We start from the raw sequence: 10,060 nt of genomic DNA, 5'->3' as shown, positions 1-10,060 counted from the left end.
CTGAGCCAGCCAGGAGCCTCAGGAACTGAATTTTTTTTTTTTTTTAAGATTTTATTTATTTATTTATTTGACAGAGAGAGAGGCAGCCAGAGAGAGAGGGAACACAAGCAGGGGGAGTGGGAGAGGAAGAAGCAGGCTCCCAGCGGAGGAGCCTGATGTGGGACTCCATCCCACGACTCTGGGATCACGCCCTGGGCCACAGGCAGACGCTTAATGACTGTGCCACCTAGGCGCCCCAAGAACTGAATTTTTAATTTTATTAATTTCGTTAATTTCAATAGTGGCTAGTGGCTATGATTTAGGACTGTGCAAGTATACCGTGGGAAATTTTTTTTTACCTTATGCACATATTACCTTAGAAGTCAAAATGGAGCATGTTATATTCCTAACACATATTATGAGTGGTGCCTTCAAGGAACGCAGTGCCTCGGTGCTAAAGCTAAAAGAAAGTAAGTAACAGTGACTAACACTTAGGTCCTACTATGTGCCAGGCACCATTCTAAATACTTTTCACGTATTAACTCCCTTGATCCTCACAGCAAATTTATAAGATAGACACTATTATTAATCCCAATTTTAAAGAGTAAGTATGTAGAGTGATTAAGCCAGTAGCTAAGGTCACCCAGCCAAGAAGTGGTGAGCTGGGCTGTTGTGCTGGCATTCAACTCAGCCAATTGGCGCAGTCTGTGCACTTAACCACGACACTGCCTCCCACAAAGGCAATCAGCTAAAACACAGAAATCCCTGTAAATTTCCAGGGAGGGTACAACGCAAATGATATTGGGGAAAATCCAACTAAGAAGATACACAATTACTATGTCAAATAAAAACAAAACTTCTGTATATTAAGAGATTTTGAATAGCTTTAGTTAATAAGTAGAAAAAAATAAGATTTCTTCACAGGCAATTCTGTCCCCAATTCTTCCTTTCCTGTTTCAATGTCCTTTCTGCTCTCTCTCTCTCTCTCTCCAAGTTGAAGACAGCTGTCCGTTTTCCTGACTTTCCACCCCAAACAAAGTCTTCTTTTCTATACCCCAGATATCAGCCACCTGGTGTTTCTAAGTCCTCCAGCTATCTCAAAGGGTCCTCCTCAACATTTCAGAATCATCCCACTAATCATTGGTGTGGGAAGGGTAGCACCTGCCTCAGGATTTCTGCAGATTGAGAGATTTAACATTATCCTGGGGTAGCTTCACCAAGGACCCCTGCTCCTTTTGATGTTGGTGACCTCTGAGAACTCAATGTACATGTTGCTTATATGAGTAGAGAGGTATGCGTGAAAACCACGCTTAGACTCATTGCCCACCCCTCAATTTCCCACAATACCATGAACACAAAGACTGAGTCTGTATTTGACTTTTATTGAAGGTTTCATATTAACTATGTGGAATGGTAATTTAAAATAAATTAACTGGGGGCACCTGGGTGGCTTAGTCAGTTAAGTGTCTGACTCTTGATCACAGCTCAGGTCTTGATCTCAGGGATGTGAGTTCAAGCCCCATGTTGGGCTCCATGCCAGGTGTGGAACCTACTTAAAATAAATTAAATACATATATACATACATACATACATACATACATAGGGGTGTCTAGGTGTCTCAGTCGGTTGAACATCGGACTCTTGGTTTCGGCTCAGTTCATGATCTCAGGGTCATAAAATTGAGCCCTGTGTCAGCATCTGCACTCAGCAGGGAGTCTGCTGGAGATTCTTTCCCTCTGCCCCTCCCGTCTAAAATAAATCAATAAATGAAATCTTAAAAAAATAAAAATCAATAAATAAATCTTTAAAAGCAAAAACAAAAATAAATTGGCTGTATATTAATGTGAATGTTCCCAGAATCCAAAGAAAAAGAAAAAAATGAATATTTAATGGGGACTCCCTCACAGAAACACCTCAGTTTCTGGCATTGGTTTCCAGTCAAGGTTAACCATTCCATTGTGTTATAGACTGAATGTTTGTGTCACTTCAAAGTTCATATGTGACATTCTCAGCCCTGATGTGATGGTATTAGAAGGTGAGATCTTTGGGGGGTAATTAGGTTTAGATAAAGTCACGAGAGTGGAGGCCCTGTAATGAGATTACTGTCCTTATAAAGGAGGAATAAAAACCAGATCTCCCTCTCTCCCGAGAGAAGGTGACAGTCTGCAAGCCAGGAAGAGGACTCTCAGCGGGGACCCAATCTGCCAGCACCTTAATCTCTCGAACTTCCCGCCCAGGCTATGGTAATTTGTCGTAGCGGTCTGAGCTGACTAAAACACCTGTGTGCCTCAGGACCAGGACGTAAGCTCATTAAATTCCTTGCTGTTCAGGGGCACCTGGGTGGCTCAGTCGGTTAAGCATGTGCCTTTGGCTTAGGTCATGATCCCAGGGTCCCGGGATGGAGCCCTGCATCGTGCTCCCTGCTCAGCTGGGAGTCTGCTTTTCCCTCTCCCTCTGCCACTCCCCATCTTGTGCTCACTCGCTCTCTCTCTCTCTCTCTCTAACCTTGTGTGTCAAATAAGTAAAATCTTTAAAAAAAAAATTCCTTGCAGTTTGAACTACTCCCTTGCCCTCTTCAGGACGGTCAGGAGTGATCGAGGTTGTCCTCTTGTGATCTCCTGGTCACTCTCTCTTATTCACTGAAGACTAGCTTCTGACTTGAAGTCTTTCTCTTCAGTTCGATCCCTGTTATTGCTCTGATCTCTCAAGTGGTTGACCATCTCATGCCCGTGACTTTTTCCTCTACCCCAAGTCAGCCATCCCCTCCCATGGTTATACTCTGGGGCTTGTCTTTGCCAGAAATTACCATATCTGCAATCACAGCCCTAACACCACCTCTCCCACCACAACCTCTTGTTCTTCTGGTGCACTAGTGAAACTTACGGCAATAACTCTTTGAACTCAGGATGACCAATCCACTGAACGACCATGTCCGTCTGCCATCAGCCCTGTCTAGTCTTCAATTTCCACCTTATCTGGCTTGGACTCTGTGGTTTTGCATTATAATCACTCCCTTAAAAATAGCTTCAACTCCAACCCCCTCTGCCTCCTTTGCACTTGCCCAGCAAAACCCCAACATTGCATTACACCCAACTTCCACCAAACAGTTGGAGTCCAATATGGAGAGATCCTCACCCTTTTTCAAGAAAAGCTGCAAATTCAGACTTTTATATGAAATTGCCCTGTTTTGAAATTAAAATTGTTGGCAAAACACTGTACTAGGTACAGAATATGTCTTGAGGCAGAAACTACAGACTTTCAGTTTATTACCTCTGCTTGAATGGCTTTCCCTTATGCTTCGAGTAATCTCAAAACTCCTTAGGCTGATATACAGGGTGCTACATAATCGAGGACCTGCTTATTTCTCAAGCTCTTCTTTCCTACCCCCCACTTCATTCATTTTGCCTCAAGCACACTGAGTACATCGATCTCTCTGTTCTTCACACATGGCGAGTTCCTCCCTCTGCCTTAGAGGGTTTGCACTTACTGTTTGCCCTGCCTCGAACGCCCTAAAACCTCATCCCTCTCATCCTTCACCCCCCACCAAGCTGCATCCTTAACCTTCAAGTCTCAATTTAAATATCATGCCAGGCGGGGTGCCTGGTCAGTCAGCATGCGACTTGATCTCGGGGTTGTGAGTTCGAGCCCCATATTGGGTGTAGAAATTACTTTAAGATAAAATCTTAAGAAAAACAAACAAACAAACAAACAAATAAATATCATATCCACAAAGCGTTCTTTTCTAAATACTCTATCTCAGGTAGTCCTCACTATACACAACACAAAATTTAATTTGTAATTTTATGGATTGACAGATTGGCTTTCTTTTTATTCCCTTCCTTCCCCACTAGCCTGTAGGTCAGCATCTCCTTACTATGTCTGTGTCTATGACTGAATAACCAGTGCTGAGCATGGTGCCTGATACATAGGAAAATCTCGTTAAGTATTAGTTGAATGAAAGAGATCCTCTTTAATTCACTAAACGGCAAAATCTCTACCTATCCTTCCTCCTCCTCTGTTTTGTCCTTACTCTTCCCTTCCATGCTTTTCCATTTTCTTCCAGACCAATTCAATCCCACAACTATTAGGAGGAGTAGAACTAGTAACATGAATTCACATGAAGGATTAAAGAGTACCAGGAAAGGTAACTACATAGGTAAATATAAAGTACTGTATAAATGTATTTTTGTTCATGATCTTTCCTTCTCCTTATGATTAAGACAGCTGGACAAAGTAATAATTCTGAAACTGTGTTGATGGGCTTATAATATATAACGATATAATTTGTATAACAACAATAGCATAAAAGAAGAGACGAGGGAACAGAACTATATTGGAGCAAAGTTATTGAATACCATTGAAATTGATCTGTGTACTTTACTATATGTAAATTACACCTTGCTTTTTCTGAAATGGGGTAGAAGGAGAAGTTTGGAAGGCATAATGAAACTTTAGAGATTAGGAACCCTGGAATCTCAAGCCAATTACCAGGTAATGATCAGGAATTGTGATATACCCAGGTCTTGTGTTTAGAAAGTAGTTTGGGAACCCAAAAGTTGTTCAGGAACTAATATGGCTCATTTGAGTTAGTCACCAACATTGCCCCCTTTCTCAGGAGCAGTTCATTTGTCCCTACTAATAATATTGTTAACCTATTGCCAGCAACTCAATTTCTGCCTCACTGTGTATTTCTGACCCTCCTTCCACTACCCACACACAATTTTTCTGTCTCCCAGATAACCTCCTAAAAAACTCTGAGTGGTCCAGGCATTATCATCCTTATTGTAGGGGTCTGGGATAGCGTCCCCACCACCCCCTGAATGTGCCACTTTGGCATGTGGAGACTCTGGGCACATGAGAAATATTTGTCCCTCCCTTAGCCACACAGAAAAATCTAAATTGGGTGTCTTTCCCAGAATAAATGTTATTAACAGAGATACATTTTATCTGAGTGCCCCATCTGTATGGTAGGGCAAACATCTAATTACCAAACATCTGGTCTTCTTATCGCCCTATGAAATGCATTCCTTTCCTCTAAAATAGCAGACCTCTACCCCCTTCTCAGTTCAGAATGACATATATACTTCATTTTGCCCGTTTTTGGAATTTCCATGTCTATGTGGATTCTCCTTATGTGTGCCTATTAAATTTGATTTTCTCCTGTTAATCTGTCACACCAATTTGATTCTCAGTCCAGAAATTCTTGCTCCCTAACATTATCAAACAAAGTTTTCATGCCAACCCCCCTATTGGACTTATAGCTGATGTATTTATTGGCTGTCTTTCAGTCAGGAGCTCACTCCTCTAACACAGCCAGCTGAAGTATGACAAGGTTAAGTGGCCAAAATCATGGCCACTTAAGTTTAAGAAAAAAGCTAGAGTTGCCTTGCTAAGCCTGGGGCACCGAGTATGACACGTGCCTTCAGAAAGGAATGAAGAAAGCATGTAAAAGATACAACCTCCTTTCCAAAGCCTTCTCCTAAACAAAATTAATCTTTGTCTCCTCACTTCTTTCATTGCCCTTTCTTTGCTCAGAAAATTATGAAACTCTAAAGGAGGAAGACATGTCAAGACACTTTTATTCTTTCTACAGCATACGTTTTGTAGAAAAGATGATCAAAATATTTGTTGAATCAATGTAAGAATCAAAGATACTAGATTCACCCACAGAATAAGGAGGATATGTATATTTTTGTAATGTAATCTTGTAATTCTTGTGATCTTTATATCATTAAGTACAGAATTAAATATTCTTACAGTATTGTCCTATGTGTAGCCCACTTCTCTGCCATTCCACTCCATCTATCTATAAGCCTGACTTAGAAAACTGGAGGGTAAAACCCTGAAATGTTTGCCCACTGGGCAATACTTAGTGCTTATTAAACGTACATGCAGTTTGCTTCCACTTCAGGGCATTCATCCGGCAGTTAAGTCTACATATGGAATTTCTGGCAGATCACTGCATATTACCGACAGACAAAATCCGAAATATAGTAACATATACCCTTTAGTTCAGTATTTGTGGTATAATACTTGTTATAGTTGAGCTCTTCTCTTGGCCATGAACAGAGATTTGCTTTGTCTATGGCAAATAAGAGAAGCTGCACTATCAGTGTTAAGTAGAGGAGAAGTAGAAGAGAAAGGAACCTCACAAAATTGTTAGGACTCGTAACAGAGCAGGGGTTCAGACACTGTAAAATACCTCTAGTAAAGGTTTAGGGTTCACATCATCACTCTTTGTGACTCTTCATGCTGGTGCTTTATTACCAACATGACCTTGCTTTTTCTTCTTCTTCTTCCATTTACACTTCCCTTCTTCTTATTCTTCCCACTATGAAAATGGCTCCCTCACCCTCTTCTCTATCACTAGGGTGGACCATACAATTTAAGATCAAAACCAGGACATTTTTTCATTGTAAAAAAGTTTCGGTAATAATTTTGCTGGGACAACAAATGTAAACTTGCATCATTCTAGAAACATAGGAAATTCAGTAACTCTGTTATTCGCCCCATAGTTTATGCCTACTCCAGCTCTCACAGTTTTGGCTTCCATGTAACTTCAGCTTACGAGGGGTGACAAATGGCTCTGGGGTCTGTATAGCCTCCACTCATTGCTTCCAGGCCAATAACATGGTCAGTCTCAGCATAACCCGAGTGGAGATATACCAAACCTGTGAGAGGTGGAAAAATCTTGCTCATGGAGAAAATTAGAGAACTAGGTTTACTGCACCAGCAGGGACTGTGAAAACATCTTTGGGGGTGAATCTTATAGATATTGGACCAAGGAAGCAGAATATACGGCTAGCGGGCATTCTGGGAAGGATGCCTAAAGCCAAGTCTACTACACAAGTGGGATGGTTCCTTAAAGCAATGACACAATGTTTGCCTACAATAAATGAGGGTGAAGATGCTAGAACTACCTTGGCAGAATATGAGGAATGCGTCAAAAAGGAAGATCGCAATATTAGAATGGACTTACTACATAAACCCAGAGAATGTGCCATCTGAACATGTTTTCTGGGAGAGCCAATAGGATACTACCTTCACAAAAGCAATGGGAACATGGTATCAGAGGATGAATAGATGTTCAACATCACTAGCCATTAGAAAAATGCAAATTAAAACCACAAGAAGTTCTAGTTCAAGATGACGACGTAGGAATATCCAGAACTCACCTCCTCCTGTGGACAAGTCTCAATTACTTAGAAAAATAAATTTGGAAACAAGTCCCTTTTCACCCTCAAACTACGATCTTCTGATTAAAATTGCCTCTTTCAAAGCTACTCTTCCACTCCCATTTCCTACAATCATCTACACTCAAAAGCTCATGTCCTTGCTTCCTGTAGCAACCGATTGTCCTTGTAATTCAACTTCATAATCTCTAGAATCGATTTCCTCTTTTCCTTTTCCCTGATATTCTAGTGTGGACCCTGTTTACTTCGAAGGTCTTTAACTTATCTCTCCTCTAATTTCATTTTATTAGAAATTGGCAGTTAACTAGGTAATCACTAATAATGCTTATAATCTGCAAAATCTTAGCTTTTGCGTACCTCTGACTATATATACATCATGACCCACCTATAAGTCGGTCTCTTAGTTCAGGCAATATCTGATCAGCAGTTTTTTTAAGAGTTTATTTATTTGAGAGAGAGCATGAGCAGGGGCGGGGGAGAGGGACAAGCAGACTCAGAGCCCAACATGGGGCTCAATCCCATGACCATGAGATCATGACCTGAGCCAAAATCAAGAGCAAGAGGCTCAACTGGTTGAGCCACCCAGATGCCCCCTGATCAGCATTTTATTTTCTTTTTTTTTTTAAAGATTTTATTTATTTGACACAGAGAGAGAGACAGCCAGCAAGGGAGGGAACACAAGCAGGGGGAGTGGGAGAGGAAGAAGCAGGCTCCCAGCGGATGGGAGCCCGATGTGGAACTCGATCCTAGGACCCTGGAATCACGCCGAGCTGAAGGCAGACGCTTAACGACTGAGCCACCCAGGTGCCCCCCTGATCAGCATTTTAAAAAATGTCGGGGGGTGCCTGGCTGGCTTAGTCAGTAGAGCATGTGACTCTTGATCTCAGGGTTGTAGGTCTGAGCCCTATATTGGGTGTAGAGATTACTTAAAAACAAAATCTTAATTTTTTTTCTTTAGAGGACTAGAAAGAAATAAAGGGAAAAAAATACAAAACCTCTATTTTTCCTTTTGTCAGAAGTTATAAACCTAATAAACAAAAATGTTCAAAAACCTGTGAAAGTGTTATTTTGAAATGGGCCACTTTTTACACCCAGAGTTGTTTCTTTCTGCTTTTGTAATAATTTCCATTTCCTGACGTATAGGGTTAGATTTCTTCAGATAAACCCCCCACTTTTTGCTTCAACTCACTCTCACTACTGAAATACTAGGTTTAAATTTTCTTCTACCCTTAGGAGTATACTTTTTTATTATCACTTTAAATTGAACTACTTGGATAATTTGCCCCATTTAAACTAGAAGAAAATATAAAAGGAAACATCTAGTCACTTGAGACAGAAATCTTGGTTCTAAAACCTAGGCTTTCAAAAACACAAGTGTTGGTGAGGATGTGGAGAAAAAGAAACCCTCGTGTACTCTTGGTGAAAATGCAAACTGGTGCAGCTACTGTGTAAAACAGTATGGAGGTTCCTCAAAAAATTAAAAACAGAATTACCATATAATCCAGTAATTGCACTATTGAGTATTTACCCAAAGTATACAAAAACATTAATCCGAAAGGAAAAAATACACCCGTTTATTGCAGCATTACTTACAACAGCCAAATTATGGAAGCAGCCCAGGTGTCCATCAATAGAAGAATGGATAAAGAAGAGGTGGTGTATATACAATGGAATATTATTCATTCACAAGAAAGGAAATCTTGCCACTTGCAACAACATGGATAGATCTAGAGTATAATGCTAAGCGAAATAACTCAGTCAGAGAAAGATAAATACCATATGATTTCACTCCTATGTGAAATTTAAGAAACAAAACAAACAAACAAAGGCGAAAAAAAGATACAAACCAAAAAACAACTCTTAACTCCAGAGAGCAAACAGATGGTTACCAGAGGGGAGGTGGGTGGAGGGATGGGTTAAATAGTTGAAGGGGATTAAGAGTACACTTATCTTGATGAGCATTGGTTGATGTACAGAACTGTTGAAATACCATATTATACACCTGAAGCTAATATAACATTGTATGTTAACTATACTGGAATTAAAATAAAAAAAATAAAGAGGCACCTGGTTGGCTCAGAAGAGCATGTGACTCTTGATCTCAGGGTCTTGAGTTTGAGCCCCACGTCAGGTGTAGAGATTACTTAAACTTTAAAATATATATACACACATTTGTATGTACGTATATAAAAATATATAAAATAAATATATAAAATAAGGGCACCTGGCTAACTCATTGAGTAGAGCATGCAACTCTTGATCTCGGGGTTGTAAGATCAAGCTCCATGTTGGGTATAGAGATTACTTAAAAATAAAATCTTTTTTTTTTTTTAGAAGACATTATTTATTTATTTGACAGAGAGAGACTGTGAGAGAGAGAGAGAGCGCACAAGCAGGGGGAGTAGCAGAGGGAGAGGGAGAAGCAGGCTCTCCACTGAGTAGGGAGCCCGATGTGGGGCTCGATCCCAGGACCCTGGGATCATGAGCCAAGCCGAAGGCAGACACCTGAAGACTGAGCCACCCAGGCGCCCCTAAGAATAAAATTAAAAAAAAAAAAAAAAAAGTTAAAGAGGTGCCTGGCTGGCTTAGTCAGTTGAGCATCAGGCTCTTGATTTCAGCTAACATCATGATCTCAGGGTCTTGGGTCATGATCAGCAGGGAGTCTGCTTGGGATTCTCTCCCTCTGCCTCTGCACCTCCCACTACACTCACACTTGCTCTAATGAATGAATAAATCTTCAAAAAAAATTTAAAAATAGTAAAAATAAAAATAAAGAATAGTCAATACGGTAAAAAAATATATAATAAAAATAAAACTTAAAAAATAACACACAGGCTTTCATTATTCCAGGCTTCCTTCTGACCATAAAGAACCAAAAAAAAAAAAAA

The sequence above is a fragment of the Ursus maritimus genome, unplaced genomic scaffold, assembly GCF_017311325.1.
Source record: "Ursus maritimus isolate PB19 unplaced genomic scaffold, ASM1731132v1 scaffold_20, whole genome shotgun sequence".
Taxonomy (NCBI): domain Eukaryota; kingdom Metazoa; phylum Chordata; class Mammalia; order Carnivora; family Ursidae; genus Ursus; species Ursus maritimus.
Note: the sequence above shows the minus strand (reverse complement) of the source record.